The sequence below is a fragment of the Colias eurytheme genome, chromosome 21 (assembly GCF_061535395.1).
Source record: "Colias eurytheme isolate Ceu_HAF_F1 chromosome 21, ilColEury1 Martin Lab GWU primary, whole genome shotgun sequence".
Classification (NCBI taxonomy): domain Eukaryota; kingdom Metazoa; phylum Arthropoda; class Insecta; order Lepidoptera; family Pieridae; genus Colias; species Colias eurytheme.
The window spans coordinates 8,835,854-8,853,444 of NC_143000.1; the positions used below are offsets into that span (position 1 = coordinate 8,835,854).

The window sequence follows — 17,591 nt, forward strand, 5'->3', positions numbered from 1 at the left end:
TAGAATGTTCTAGAAATGATTTTATATTAAAGCGGTCAATAAAAAGTTTTGACGGATTTAAAGCACGATTAATTGGATTTATAGACTGATAATGAAATAAGTTTTTAATTGGTGTGTATGTGCATGTGTTCCTCCTATCTATGTTGGAGATTATAATTATAGTAATCTTGAAAATATTATGAATTGTTCTCTATTTTTGAGTGATTTCAGCCAGAAAAAGAAACATAAAAATTTTAAGATTTATTAAGAACAGTTGTTCGTAAATTTTGTATTAAAATGAAATAAAAATAACTACGATATTCAATGTCATAAAAACTACTAAAAACTAAAACATAAACGTCAGATTTTATTATAAACTGTGTTTAAACTAAAACTTTTATTTTATTTATTTAGATACAGCAAAATCTGGCCTAGTTCAGGTGATGTTAAACTAATGATGAGTCAATAGTGATTCACCTGTTTCTGATCTATTGCAAGACAAACATAATAAAACATAGCAAATGGTGTCTATCGTTTGATTCGATGCCAGTGTAAAGGTCGAGCCGTTTGCAATATATGTCAAATAATGTCAATTATACAGTCAAAAAAAAAAAACCATCCTCACCCAGTTCAAAAGGCTAAATAAATAAATAAATGTCAATTGGCTGGATTAAATTGTGTTTGATATTGAATATCTCCTATTAATTATTATGTTAGTAATATGACTAATGATATAAAGGAAAGTTTGTTTGTAACTCTTTCACCCGGAAATTGCTGAACGGAATTTGATGATACTTGCATTGTAAAATAGCTATGATACTTGTCAGTTGTGGAACGTATTTAATAAGTCTAGTTTTCATAGAGCTATATATACATTGTAGCTAATAGCTAAATAAAAAGATTTTATATATAGTTTTTTTTTATATCACTACATAGTATAAAACAAAGTCGCTTTTCCTGTCCCTATGTCCCTATGTCCCTTTGTACGCTTAAATCTTTGAAACTACGCAACGGATTTTGATGCGGTTTTTTTTAATAGATAGAGTGATTCAAGAGGAAGGTTTATATGTATAATAAGATCCATTAAGTAGTGGAGAAGTACTGTTATTTTTGAGGTTTCTAATGTGATGTCGTAAAAAATTACATTTATTCCGCTTACATTGCAAACGCAGGCTGAACCCTACGAGTTTTATCAAAATAATGTACTAAGTATTATACACATTGAAAAGGTCTACAGAAAAGTCCGCGATGGTATATGTCTATCTCTTATGGATAACCCACAATAACTTTTTTTTGTCATTTACTTTTTACGACAAATAATGGCTAATTTTCGAAGCGATTTTAACCAATACAGCATTAATCCTTAACCAATTAAATACCATGGATACATTGTTCATTTAATATAGATCTATATGGCCCTTTACACCGTATGATTTAAGTGAATATTTTCGAAGATATTACAGATTTAAAAATTGCAGGACGTAGCGTTTGCGGCCGCCCGGCTATGTATTTTATACCCGTGCGATGCCGGAGGCCGGAGCGGGCCGCTATATTTTTATACCTATACAACATTCACAATTTTTCTGTAGTGTATTTAGTATCAGCATTGCACCCGTGCGAAGCCGGGGCGGGTCGCTAGTTTACAATATAATATATTATGCTTTATTTAGTTGTGGACCAGATACTGATGTGTGATAAAAAATAAGTATTATTGGCGAATGACGAACCATTTTATAGATCATTTAATGCATCCGATATCGCGTCGGAACCGTGTCGTATGATAAAATAGTGCAGTCTAAAAATACAGAGTGCTAAATATCATTCAGATCATTACGGGATGTCACCTGTTCGAGCTAATGTCGTGTCATTTCTTATGTCTGTCTGTCTGTATCATATTTATATATGGTTCAGTGGGTGAAAGTTTCAAGGTTCGATAGTCGCTATCTTTGGATTAAATACACTAAAATTAAAGTTTGTTAAAACTATTAAACTGAATAAGATGTTTTCTGAACTTGTGTTTACTTACAAACTATGTTTACAAAATACGTTTTGTTGTCTATATCTTGAAAAATTTACTTTTTCAACAACTTCATTAGGGTGTCTTGGTATTAATAATCTGTTTAAGGGCCGATTTCTTCAATGCTTGGTTAAAACTTATCCGTCCAATAAAGTATTACACGATAATATTAAAATGTCACGTAAACTGTCAAATACATACGGGCGATTAGAATACGTTTTTAAAATGGTAGTGTTATACATTATTCGACGAATAAGTTTTGAAAAATCAGCCCTAATTGTTTTTAATTATCTATAGTCAAAATTCTTTATAATATACTCTGATAAACTAAATTATTAAAACATTAACCGATACATGACTAATTCTTAACCACAATCTAACCCATTGATAAATAAAAAAAACATCAATGATCACACGCGGGAAGCACATGTCCTGCTAGAGCGGGACAGCGCGCTACAAACGAGCGAGATGGTTGTATCTTTTTCTTTTTTTCAGAGATCGGCAGATTTCACCATGTGCTTCGAACTTTTGTGACGTAAAGGTCAATTGGTATTTTTATTTGTTTTTTTTTATTTAGAGCAAATAGTTTCGGGTTAGTGTTTGTTTTTAATTTTTAATGGCAATGGGTGTTTGAATGTGTGTGTGTCTTTTTTTGTAAATATCAAAATTTTGCTTGTGTTCTTATATCGATAACTAAGTATTGATGTAGATAATATTTACATAATAATTTTGTTATCCGACTTTTAAAGTAATATGTATTCCTAAACTAGCGATTATAATTAAACTAGCTTTCCGCCCGCGGCTTCGCCCGCTTTGTCTAAAACATAATAAATTATACATATATACTAAAACCTTCCTCTTGAATCACTCTATCTATTAAAAAAACCGCATCAAAATCCGTTGCGTAGTTTTAAAGATTTAAGCATACATAGGGACAGAGAAAGCGACTTTGTTTTATACTATGTAGTGATAATAAATTAATAATCAATACAATTTCCTAGCTTTTACAACAATGTGTTTATAAATGCGAAAAAAACTTTCCACTAGTAGACTAAGCAAAACGCCTAGTTCTTAGAAAAAATTAAAAATCGCTATAAAAATACAACCTCATATTTCTGAAGGTGATAAGTAGACATCGGATTATATGCACTAACAAAATGCCAAAATATGCATGCAAATATGCACTAAAAAAGGCCGAAATATGCACTAAAAACGACTGATATGCCTAAAATATGCACAATACAAAATCAAAAAACCTTTATTATTTTATATATTTAAATCAAAGATTGTACAAATACAGTGAAATTTTCATGAAATTTAGTATAGTTTTTGTGCCAATATGCAATTAGGCATTTTTACCTAATTTTCGAGCGCAAATTTGTGACGTTTGTCACCCGCGAGCCTAGTGTTGCCACCTTAGACCTTTCCGGGCTAAATCTAGCCCTTTTTTGGAATTCAACCCATGTTTTAAGTTTTAGGGTAATCTAGCCCTATTTTGAATAGCTCAAAATTTACTTAAAATGGAGCCCATTTTGTAATTTTTCGCCATTTTACCATGCCAAAGTAGGGTTTGTTTACTCGCTGAGCGTTCTGATTGGCTAATAAAGGTTAGTCGACCAATCAAAACTCCCGTTACTTAACGAAATATGCACTATTGGGGAAAAAGGCTAAAATATGCACTAACGCCGTAATTAGCGAGTTTTATGCATTTGCATATGCAAATATGCAAATGCATATAATCCGATGTCTAGTGATAAGCCTTTAAATTGAGACTTCGACATATTTTCTCACGGTATTTGTAATGTAATTTAGGCTTTAGTTCTATGGGATAGAGCTGAGATTCGATTGGAAGGAGAGACGTTGTTGGAGTGTGGTTTAAGTTAGAAGCGATTGAGTTATAAAATTATGTTGAAACAAACGCATTAAACAGTAAACTTATACACATAGGACCGCTTTAATTGAACTGCAAAATAGTGATCAAATCTTCTTATATATAAAAATGAATCGCAAAATGTGTTGGTAAGCGCATAACTCGAGAACGGCTGAACCGATTTCGATAATTCTTTTTTTATTATATTCCTTGAAGTACGAGGATGGTTCTTATGTAGAGAAAACGTAAATATTATGTACCACGGGCGAAGCCGGGGCGGACCGCTAGTTAAATATAAATTAGAACCTATCCTAAATTTAAAATGAATTTCCGCTGACTATGCTTCATTAGTCAATTGTGAAAACTTGAGATTAAGTAATTTTATATGAATACTGCTAACAGTATAATTACTAAATATCCGTACCTTCTAGATTTGCTTGTCAGAAAATAAATTGATTGTCTTTATTGATTGGTTTTTTCCATTGTTGTAATCAATTTAAAATCAGCTTCAATATGTGTATTAAGGGTATTAAAGTTACAACAATTTAAAAGTTAACAAAAAATTTAAAACTTTCAAGTCCCATTTAACTAAACTAAACATAATATGTAATAGGATATCATAAAATCGCTCCGCTACCGCTTATAACTTGCAGCTATCGGTGTAACATATCCCCATTATTGCTATTGTAAACAATATATGATGATATATCAATTAAACGGGTTAAGTTACCATTCAGTTATGTATATATGTATCGTTTGTATGTCCGTGTGTTGATTTTTTTGTACTATGAATCTATACATCTATACTAATATTATAAAGAGGAAAGGTTTGTATGTATGTATGGTTTTCACGCATAAACTACTGGACCGATTTTGATGAAATTTGGCACAGATAATCTTTAGACCCTGAGAAAGAACATAGGCTACCTAGCATTGCGAAATATGTACCACGGGCGAAGCCGGGGCGAACCGCTAGTATATTATAAAGCCAACGAGTTTGTTTGATCGCGCTAATCTCTGGAACTGCTGGTCCGATTAGAAACATTCTTTCACTATTAGATAGCCCATTTATCGAGGAAGGTTGTAGGCTGTATATCATCACGCTAAGACCTATAGGAGCAGAGGAATGCGGGTACAACCGCGGGACATAGTAAGAACATGATAATTATTTATTTAAAGTAACATAGAAATATTTTAATGCTGTAAAAAAAATCGTAAGGCGGATAACATGTTTTTATTATTTTTTTTCTCTTCTCAGTAGTTTTTTTTTTATATTTTACATATTAGGTTTAAATGATAGTAGGTATTTGTGTAGTAGCGCAAGAAGTAGGTACTAGATTTGATTCTGAATTAAGCAAAACAAGCAAAATAACCTTAAATAAATAACATACCTATAAACTTCTAGACATATTAAACATCAATACTCAATAGTTCCCACATAACCGCTTATTGCAATGTTATTACTTATTATCATTAACGATACATCCGTTACGGGTAGAGTTACAACTAAGATAAACAAAACAATTGACGAGAGATGTTTTTATAATTAGGTACTATATTGCGTTTGTTATAAGATCATAAGATTTATTTTAGTTTGTTCGTGTGTCACTCTAAAACTGATGTATCAACTAAGGAATATAATTAGATATAGCTACTTTAACAGCTATTTCAATATTTTATTATGTCATGTTTTTTGATAAAAATTAAAAACCAACATAAGAACACTAATATCATGCTACTACTAAGAAATTAATATTACCTAGGGACCTATAGTATCTATCTCGGAACTACCTACCTAGAATAAAAAAATATGACAAAAGTCAGTGAAGCCGTTTGGGATGAATTTGCTTTATTTTTCTTTAAAAATATCATGTACAAATAAACATATTTTGTTAAAAAGTAAAAACCTATAAAAATGTAAGTAACCAAACATTTATTTCATTTCAATTAATTTATAGTTCATAACTTCAATTTCAAGTAAGACTAAAGGTCATTCTTGTAAGAATTTACGCGACTTGAAAAAAGGTTAAAAATAACAATTTCATTCATCATTCATAAATCATAACATTTTATAGATAAAATGCACACTATTATTTTCTATGAATAAATTTAGTCTATTAATAACATTATTTCAAATCGATTAGATTTAAATAAAATGAAACATAATAAAATGGCAAATTATTATATTAATCACGCTTAACATTTATCAGAAACTAGTTTTTTTACTACTTTATCATAAAAGTAATTATTATTTAGATTTTGTAATTAAATTCGTATTAAATTATGGTTTATTTTAAAGTTACGTAACGCCAAATGATATAGTGATACCACAGTTTACCTATATTTAAACATTTTTGATCCTAATTTTGCATATATTTCTACACTACAAGCACAACTATAGGTAACTATACTGCCCAATTATACCTAACTAGCCGCTCCGCGCGGTTTCACCCCCGTGGCTCCACTCCTGTTGGTCGTAGCGTGATGATATATACCCTATAGCCTTCCTCGATAAATGAGCTATCTAACACCGAAAGAATTTTTCAAATCGGACCAGTACTTCCCGAGATTAGCGCGTTCAAACAAACAAACAAACAAACAAACAAACTCTTCAGCTTTATAATATTAGTATAGATATATAGGTACAAGTATTTCAAATCTAACTACTTAGGTATTTAGTACCTACATACAAAATTAAATCATATTCGATTCAGCAGTTTAAGTATAACTTAGGAAGAGATACCTATACCGACGCATTGGTACATCAACTTTAATATTTTTATTATTTGTGGATATTATATTAAACAAGAACGTAATCCCATAGCGATAGGTATTTTCTAAACTTTGTATTCCTACAATCCCATCTAAATCCCACATTGGCACTTTCTCTACAAAAATAATTTCTATATTATTAACAGACAAACATACATTAATAGGTAAGTGTATATACAATAATATATAAATAGTTATATTTTTATTTCAATGTCGACATATAAATTATATCATTTACATATAGACTGGATCATTTTATGATTTCCATATGGACACATCATTATTAAGATATGTTACACTAGTTGCTTACCGCGGCTTCGCCCGTAAATCTTATTGGAATAAATGGGTGAAGAAATCTTACTACGGTAATATATTTCTTATAAGTACTATTTCTATACATTTTTTTAAAAGTAGGTAATTAATAACTACAGTAGTTTAAAATGTGCATATATTTTAAATATGTATTAAAAAAATACACGAAAAAGCGAAATAAAATCATACAAAACGAAATCAGAAAGAATTAACTCAAACCAGACTCAAACTTGAAAGCCATACTTTTTACAACAATCATTTTTCCATTACAATCCTATCCTACTAATATTATAAATGCGAAAGTTTGTGAGGATGTGTGTGTGTTTGTTACTCTTTCACGCAAATACTACTGAACCGATAACAATGAAATTTAGTACACGTATAGATGGTAACTTGGATTAACACATAGGATAGGTTTTATTCCGGAAATCACACGGGAACGAGAACTATGCTTTCCTTTGAAAAAGCAGGCGAAGCCGCGGGCGGAAATCTAGTAATATCTATTTCAATACAATAAAAATACCTCAAGTTAATAAAAATCTATATTTAATATTTAATAATTAATCAGCATTATAGGTCTCACGATAAATTCAAAATAACCATGATTGTACTAACACATGTGCTAAGCGATTGAACAAACTTCCGTTGTCACAATAATTACTTTAATGTTATTATCATTGGCTATTTAACCGGGTTTAAAACGGTCATTTACGTTTTAATAATATATGTCCAAGTTTATAAAATTGTAATGTATTTTTGTACTTAGCGGATATGTTTTCTAAGTGCGCGTGACATTAAATTCAATTGCGAAAATTAAATCAATATGTAATAAGTATTATTATTTGTTTGTTTGTAATTGATAAACTCAAAACTGCTGAGCCGATTTTGAAAATGTTTTTTCTTTATAGAAGGATAGGAAGGTACGTTAATTTTTTTATAGTCAACACGGGCAGAATCACGGCAAGCGGCAAATTAAATTATTATGCAAGTACATATTACTTACTTACATATTATTTACCTTTTAAAGGCTTCTTTCTATATAAGTAAAGCAAGTTAGTAGTATGGGCTTAGTAAGTTTCAAACAAGCTAGCTTATGCCGTTTCCGGGATTACAATTCTTATCATGATCGATTCAGTAGTTTTCGTGTAAACATCCTCTACAGGGTTTGGAAGATATAGATATACTAGGTAAGTAGGTACCTACTATACGAACTAAAAGTTAAAAATTATAAATATCTACATACTTACTACCTATAGGGAAATTACCTACTTATATCAATTTAGCTTAACAAACTCAATTTTAAGTTAGAAAATAAGTAAATATGAATATTTTTTTTACCTAGATACGAAACTTAGTTATCTACGAATTCTTTTCTAAATTCCAATTATAGGTAGGTAGGTAGGTACTTTTCAATAATTATTTAGTATCAATTTCATTTTAAAACTACCAAAGCATACTACCATCTACCTATGTAGGTAATTCAATTTTTAAGCAAAAGAACGATTGGCTTATTACGGGTCACTTAATGAAAACTTTGGCCGTAACTTTTTAAAAACTTGCGTCAAAAATATTTAATAAATACGATTGTTAACAATAGATATACTTTATAACATTTCTATACGTTTAATTATAACGAACATAGGAAATGTTTTAATTTACTAATTACTTCATACAAATCTACTTCATACAAATCTAAGTATTAAAAACACAGAAAATGCCATAAAACCGGGACTCGAACCCAGCGGTCTGTTAAATTGCCAATTCTTATAAGTTTATTATTTTAAATGGTAGGTACCTAAGTTATTTTTTAATCTATCTTCAATAATAATTAACACATTTATAAATCGAATTGTAATAACTTTTGTCTATTAAAATATCGAAAAAAATGAAAATAGGAACGCACACATTTTTATTGTTTCCATACATTTTAACTAACTAATTTACAATTTTTAACTGATTCTAGTAGCTCTAAATAAACACTACCTACATAATAGTTAAAACTCTAATAAACTCCGATAATCTAATAAGAAAAATAAATGCAGTGTTCTAATTGATAAAACTTCGAAAAGAAATTAGACAAATTGTCTAACATATAACCGGGGTCAAGGACCTGATGCCATCTGGTCAAAATTGTTTTTGAGATAACTAATTACTTACCTAGTTCACTGCATTATTATTATAAATTCGTATTTATTTTTAATTTTTAAGTTTAAATTTTCAACACAGCTAGGTGACCTATTCAGTTAAAGTTTAAAAATATTAATCTCAACAGTCGTCTAGACAAAATTAATAATATTAAAAATTATGACTTACCCCTATTTATTCATATTATTAATACTTAACACAAATTTGTATGATTCGTAATAACAACACTATATTTTTGAAAAAAGCTATAAAAGAATGAAAATCCGTTTTTATAATACTTATGTATAATTATTATTACAAAATTACCTATATTCAAGGTAATTAAAATTGTTTGTGTGTATTTAATTCATAATCTTAAAATTATCGAAATTTTGCCTGTCAGGTAACTAAAATAATTAAAGTTGAAAATTTAAATTTAAAAACTCACCTATTGCCATTTATTATTATTGTCTATTTTAAACTTGCATATCAAAATTTTTATTATTAACGTTATAACTTTTTTTAAAGAGTAATTTTTTTCTAATAAGAACTAAAATTTACCGGTTCAGATTAAAACTGAATTATTCTCACTGTATTTAATTTCCAATTTTATATCCAGTTATTCATTTCACATGTAAAAAAAATATTTTTAAGTCATAAAATCACTTCACCAAACTTTTGTTGAAGAATAAAAAAAAATTTAATGTAGAAAAATAATCTTATTTGAAATTGGAACGAATCTGTTTATGCTTCTGTTCAGAAACAAACAGTTTTTGTCACATAAATAATCGTTAGTAGTTATGAATCTTGTTTCGCGTGCTTTTATATTTCCAATAAGTTAGCGTGTTTCCGAACGATCGTCACAGACAGTCAATCAAAACCGCTACACCGAACAACTGCTAATTAACTGTATCAATAGACGGAATAATCATCGTTTGATTTCTAATTAATTTCATTAAGTCGACGTTATCAAACTCATAGATCACTCGCAATAGAAAATCGATGATTTTTTTATTATACTTTAATTGCACACATTCATGACTTCATTAGTGTTTGATCGTAATTAATATAGTTGCAATTAATAACTCATCCGACTTCCCCAATTTGCGTCGATACAATCGATTAATTCACATAAAAAATCGCTAGACGAACTAATCAAAATAATCACAACGAAAACAAGAAGCCGTAAAAAACACTATCACTTACATGTAACACAAACGTCAACACAAACTGTTCACACACAATCCCGAGTCCATCAAGGAGCACACACAAAAAAGTCGATTAAAAAAAAAATAGTTTTTCACAAATCGATTATCGGTAATCGGTTACGTAAGGACGCGAGAGTGGTACGGGCGGTAAGCACGAGCGCGCGCGGTGGCCGCGTGTGTCGACTGCAGTGCAATCCTTGGGCCCCTCCAGCTGCGCGCATCTGAGGCGAGCTCCTTGGCGAGACCCCGCCCAGTGGGACGCCACTCGCCGGCTAAGATGACCGCGGACCTCCCTCTCGCACGCGCGGCCAACGCTCGCTGCGTCCCGCTCGCGCGGAGGGGCGCGCCTCGCGAGTCGAGACGATGAATCGAGATGTGTACTTAGGTATCGCGAGTCCTTTTGTTGTAGTCGATAATAGGATGCGCTTTTTTTGCAACGACGTGACAACTATTTGTTTACTATGTTGGAACGGGGATATCGAATGTTAATTAGTTATTCGGAATTTGTAATAGTTCTGAGTTGTGGAATTCTTTGCACGCATTTGAATATGGAATTGTGTTATTTAATTAGGTATGGAATGTCCGAATTGCAACAGTCGATTTTTTTTGTTCTTTTTTTGAAAATATTTTTTTTTATGGTTGATTTAGAATTTAGAACTATTGCAAGATTGTCTTGAATGAGAAGTGCAAGTTGCACGCATTTGAATATGGAATTGTGTTATTTAATTAGGTATGGAATGTCCGAATTGCAACAGTCGATTTTTTTTGTTCTTTTTTTGAAAATATTTTTTTTTATAGTTGATTTAGAATTTAGAACTATTGCAAGATTGCCTTGAATGAGAAGTGCAGAAAGGGCAAGACGATGTAGGGACGCAGGGGTGGGTGAACTCGGTAGGGCACAAATGTAGGTCAGTTTTTGTTTCGCGCCACCCGAAATTCGGTTACTGGGTCCTTGAGCCGATCGGAAATGGATTCGATTATTGGAATATAATATTTGTTTTGTTTATTTTTATGCTAATTAGGTTCGATTTTTTATTTAAAAAATTCTTACATACAATATTATCTACCGGTAACTTCCCTACGCATCATCAAATCACTTTTTACTCATAGATACTTATTAAAAATTATTTTTCTACACCTTGCACAAATTCTACTTAGTACTACTTACCCATTCAATATTAAAATTAAAAAAAAAAAATTCAACATTCAAATTTTACCAAAACCAAATGTCCACACAAAACACGAAAACGTACCATACATACAAAAAGTCAACAATCTCTACAAAACCCCAAACTTACTTCAAGGTAAGTTTTGATAGCCTCGTATAACTCCTCTCCACACTAGATGGCGCCAGTTGACGCTTTCCCGGTTTTCCACGGAGTTTTCTGCAAGAAAACAATTAAATAAAAAAATTAAAATATGTTTACTTAGTGCCTATTAATATAAATAATAATTTGGAATGTTATTTTTTAATTATTGGCGTAACAACTTGATTTTAATTTCGACTTGTACAAGATGGTTCGAAACGGACTCTTCGATTCCATAAAAGTTTTGCGCCGGACGTAGGTATATATTTTAAAAAAATATGAAGTATTTCTTGATAAGTAGGTATTTATTATTTTATTAAATTGTTGATTTTGAATTAGTGTTTTATTTAAGTTTTCAAGTAGGTACCTAGTATAGGTAATAATACTCATAGGCTTGTATGCGATCTAACCATGACTGTGATCTAACATGAAGGGTGAAAATTGGAAAAATATTCATACCGAAAATTATCCAACAGTAAGTAATTTGGTATTTTTTATTATTAATGATTTATATAGGTATGCTAGTATTATGTACATTGAAGATTTTTTTTCATTAAGGTTTAAATAAAATGTGGGTAGGTAGATATGTAATGTAGGTAGGTACTTATTAAAAAAACCTGTCATTATTAAATAGGAACTCTGTTCCACTGTTGAAAGAATTTTTACTATTTTCGAAACCTACTTTTCATTAACTAAAAATAACTTTTCAGAATACCTACTCTAATTATTGCATATTTTTTATAGATATTAAAGCATAAAAAGTGTTAAAATACCCTCATTTATTCAGAAAGTAAACAAATATTGGGGTAGCTTCTAAGACATCGAGACATCTGTTCGACTCCCTAGTCCCTTCGATTTTAAAGGGTTGAGATTTAATGTGGATAAGACTGTAAATACAACTTCGAATTATACTATTAAATGTTTTCGATTTTAATTGATTTTGTTATTATTGAGATTATTGGGTACTTAAAGATGTAAAATTATAAGTATCAATGTTAATTTATACGTCACTACTCACTAGCTGTGCCCTGCAGTTTCAGACGCATTGCTTTCTATTGGTATTAGCTAGATAGCCTTCCTTGATGGATGGACTTTCTCAGTGAAATAATTTTTCAATCAGTGGTTCCTGATATCAGCGCGTAAAAGCAAACACACTAACAAACTCTTCAGCTTTAAGTAAGTAGTTAATACCTACATAGATAATTAATATTACATACTTACATACAAAATATCAACGATATCAGTTCAGTATGTGTCATTCAGAATATAATCAGAGAAATATATTACAAATAAATATATATATATTACTGAGCCAAATATCACACACATTCGAATAGCCATTCTAGCACCTACACACACATACTCACAAGTCACAAACTTTTGCAACAAGTTCATATCCACACAATTCTTTCAAGAAGAAAAATTCGTAAAAATTAAAACCTCCCCTATATTCTCAAATACTGAAATCTCATGTCCAATGCGCAGTTATTAATTATTAATTTCGAAATGATTTATTAGCTTCAGTTATGAAAAATTGCAAAGTTAATTAGAAGTATAAACGCCATATTCATTGAAAGGGTTTGCTTTTTATTCTGAAGGGATTCATTAGGGTTTGAAAGGTAATGAGATTTTTTTTTGTATTTACGTCATCTAAAGAAAGGAAAAGATATTCTTTCTTTTTATATCATTTCAAGTTATGAGCAGGTCGTCTAATCTGTTAGGGGTTACGTTTAAATTTGCCTGTATTTAATCTATCTCTGCATCAAATTTCATGCATATAGATCTGTTTTTTTTGTGAAAGAGTAACTAACATACAAAATTTATTGTGTTAAATATTGGTATGTAGTAGGATATCCAGTCAAGTCAAGATAGTTTATCTATTGTACTCTTATAAATCTAATCTACTTATACATAATTCTCGTCTCACAATGTTAGTTATCATACTCCTCCGAAACGACTGGACCGATTCTCATGAAATTATGTGTGTGTATCTGGTAGGTCTACGAATCGGACAACATCTATTTTTCATACCCCTAACTATGATAAGCGAATGCTCATTCTAATCCCACTATGTCAAATTCTTTTAGTGCGTAAACAGGCACAGAGCATTCCTTCGTTGTTCTTAGAACGTTCGAAACGATTCTACGCAATGTTCTAATACTGAACAACACTGAATACGAGTTTTCGTTTACACTAAAAGATCACGAAAGAATGCTCTTGCTCCAGCTCTATGTTCGCTTGATGTAAATGCACCGTTACAATCTCTGTTTGTACTGAACTAAAAGTAAGTGTGAAGTCCCATGTCCCCTAGTGGGGTAAGGGGCAAATGCATTATACATATGTTTCACTGATTTTCTTTAGGGACAAGTAGGTGATCAGCCTTCTGTGTCCTGCCAGACCGAGACAGACTTTCTTCGTCTCGAAACCAGACCCCTCGGTTCTACGCTCACGCGTCAACCACTGTACCAAGAATGCGGTCAAATTGTACTGAACTTGATAGTGTGAAATTTGCAAAGAAATAAAATAGTTTTCATTAAAAATAACAGGATTATTAACAAATAATCACCGATCAAGAATTATAACCTTCGTTTAAACGGGCATTTAAACGCAAATTTTATTCGGCGTATCGTTTGATGTTGTTATTGTAAATAAACACTAGATTAAAGATAATGATTTAATCAGTTATGAATAATTAACGATACATTAAAAACCGGTAGCGGTATCGAATTCTTTATGTAGCTATTTCATCTATTTTTTTTTTTTTTTTTTTTTATAGTGGAGAATGCATTTAGGCATACCCAGGGCAACTCGGGGGAAGAGCCCTGGGTTATGTCGGACTCACCCTGCTGAGTGCAGGGTCCTACCGACTAAACTCCACTGTGTTCCGCCGTGCCGCTTTATTGACGGGGCCGCGGGTATTCGGTAGAACCGCATCCGCAGACCCGTCAGCGGCAGCCTATCTCCAGGCCCAACGCGAATGTGGCGGGAGGCCGCCAGGTCTACCTTCCTGGGGGGGCGGCGAGAGTGGAACACTTCTCACGCCGCCTCTCCGCACCGGATGATGGATTATATCCCCGTTCCATCATCCGGTGCCCATCATCAGGGAGGCAGGTCGCGACCGTGTAAAGCGGCCGCGACACGGTGACGACGCCCAATAGGACGACGACGCCGGATCGGATCCGCGGAAGGGTTTCTCTCGCGGACCCGTTCTGCCTCCTCCTTCTGCGACATCACATACTCGCAGAATGTGATAGCCGCGGACCACGATCTGTCGCCGCCAACCATTTCGCGAACTATGGAAGGCAGGGAGAGATCAGGGCCGACGACTGCGACCAGGCGAGCTCGGGGCTCTGACCACGCGGGGCACACGGCGAGAGTATGGTCTGCCGTGTCCTCCGGACAGTCGCACCAATGACAAGCCATTTGCGGCTCCCGTCTGGCGACTTTGCACAGGTACCGCCCAAAACATCCGTGTCCGGACAGTACCTGTGTCAGGCGGAAGGTGATGGCCCCATGCCGCCTGTCGCACCACTCACGTAGGACCGGTCGGATTGCTTCGACCGTCCTTACTCCTGCGCTGGGCTCTTCGAGCCGTCGTTTCCACTCACTGAATCGCCGCTCGAGAGCATCAGCCCTCCATTGCTGGACCTGCTCCAGATATGGGTTGATCCCGTGCGATCTGGACGCAGCGACGCGGCGATAGACGTCCGCCAGCATTTCGGCGTCCAGGTCCCACGGGGGCGTCCCCGCCATTACGCACGCGGCCTCGAAGGACACCGTGCGATATGCCCTCACGATTCTGAGCGCCATGACCCGCTGCGGTCTACGCAATAGGGGTCTGGTACGGACACTCAAAGAGTCAGCCCAAATTGGCGCACCATAGAGGGCCATGGAGCGAATGACGCCGGTGTAAAGACGACGGCACGCGCCCCCAGCCCCCCTAAGATTCGGGAGCAGACTTCCAAGTGCCCCGGCCACCCCAACAAGCCGGGGGGCGAGGCGACGGAAGTGTTCCACGAATGTCCAGCTGCTGTCCAACACGATGCCCAGATAGCGCAACGTGGAACCAACGCTGATGGACGCACCGCCCACCTGAATGGCTGATCCAGCAGCCTGCGCCCTTCGACGGCCACGAAACAAAATCGCTTCTGACTTGTCCAGGGAGCTATTTCATCTATTTATGCCAAATCGTGTCATAATGTCACATATGAAATAGCTTGACCGATTTTTATTGAGTTTTGGTTACCTATATTTGGTTATTTACTACTGGCTGTGCCCCGCGGTTTTACAAGCATTGCTCCGCTCCTGTTGATCTTAGCGTGATGATAGCCTTCCTCGATAAATGGGCTATCTAACACCAGAAGAATTTTTCAAATCGGACCAGTAGTTCCTGAGATTAGCGCGTTCAAACAAACAACAAACTCTTCAGCTTTATACTACAGTATAGATTTTTTATCCTTAAGGAATAAGGGTGTATTGGCACTTGGCAGTAGATACAATATGTGCCGGGTTAGCTAGTAGCACACCCCGGACACTCCATACAAAATTATCGTTTTGACAGTCACACTGTAGAGACATTTTTGACTAGCGTAAAAAAAAATTCGCGGTTTTCTGATGAAATACATCCGTAAACAGCACAATATCTAACCATTTTCTACGAAAAACGATAATCACAAATCCAAAATAATAAAATTACTATAAGTCAATTTGATTAATGTTGTCAATCTTCGTTGCGTATCGTCCTTGCAGAAAAATGTGGACCATTTTTAGACTGATCGTGCGGGGTGAGGTAAGTGTTTCATTTTGGCGGGAGGCGGAGAGTGTCCGTTCTGTAGCGTTTAGCTACTATTATGTATTCTGTGCTAGTAGGTAAAATTAAAAGATTAATTTTGAAAAAAAAATTACGTAGGTATTAGTAGATAATTACTCAAGCTTTGAACTTTCTATGAATTTATGCGAGAAATTTTGCAGTTTAAATATAATTTAAATGAAGCAACTTAATCATAATATGAGTGCTCTATATTCCCTTTCTTATTAACTCTATGCAATTGAACAAAATGACTTTTTTTCTGATAAGTACTCAATAATTGGTTTTATAGTTACGGCCCACATGGGTCATTGTTTTACTGATATTAATTATACCATAATTTGGTTCTTATTTGAATGATTTGAATATAGAGCTAGGAATGAATAGAACGGGCAATTTGTTAAATGCGTGTCTATTTATTTTCTTAATATTCTATAATTTATTAAAGAGTAATAATTTAAGTATTTATAAAAATAGTAGTAAATCTGGGAAACGATGTTTAAAGTAGTAATAATGAAGTAAATGTAGCGATAATAATTACATGTCCATTTCGTTTAACAACAAAATAGATGAACCAATATGGATATATCGAAAATACCCGTTACCTATGTTTAAAAACACGAATTAATTATTAGATAAAAATGAAAAGCTCCCCCATTATCATATTTTACTTGCACAATACTTTTTTTGCTTAACTAATTTTTCTGCTTTACTACGAATTTATGATTGCTCTATACTACTCAATACATCGATGTATCATGTAGTTCTATTATAACATAAAAATAAAAAAAAACTTAATTACAATTACCGTCCTGTCTAAACCTTCCTACATCTACACAATAACAATTAACACTATGCGGGCACAGTGTTCATACAGTGGGTCATTAAATGCATTCATTGCACTTGTGCTTGAGTGCAAGGCCCGGGTTCGATTCTTGGCAGTTTTTAATGGCCATGTGTGATCTGTTTAAACGTTCTTAAGTACTTAAATTTGAACTCTAAATATGCCATAGGTACTATAAAATCATAGGGAAAATATATTGGTATATTTTTTATTTATCTGAAAACTGATAAAATAATGTAATTAAACTACGTTCGATGAAAGATCTATCTACTAAGAAAATTTTATCAAAATTGTTTCAGCAGCTTAGCCGTGATACCAATAGGTACTTACTAACATAAAGACTATAGGTAA

General features: G+C 33.4%; 1 protein-coding gene across 4 annotated transcripts in view; it reads right to left on the reverse strand.

Moving 5' to 3' along the window:
• Window positions 1-10,463, reverse strand: part of ct (homeobox protein, cut) — a 135,390-nt gene extending 124,927 nt beyond the window's left edge. For all 4 annotated transcript variants that reach the window (XM_090114405.1, XM_090114407.1, XM_090114404.1 and 1 more), the window contains exon 1: window positions 10,281-10,463. The gene's annotated coding sequence lies outside the window, so the exon portion shown is untranslated. The remainder of the gene's footprint in view (window positions 1-10,280) is intronic.
• Window positions 10,464-17,591: the final 7,128 nt, after the last annotated feature.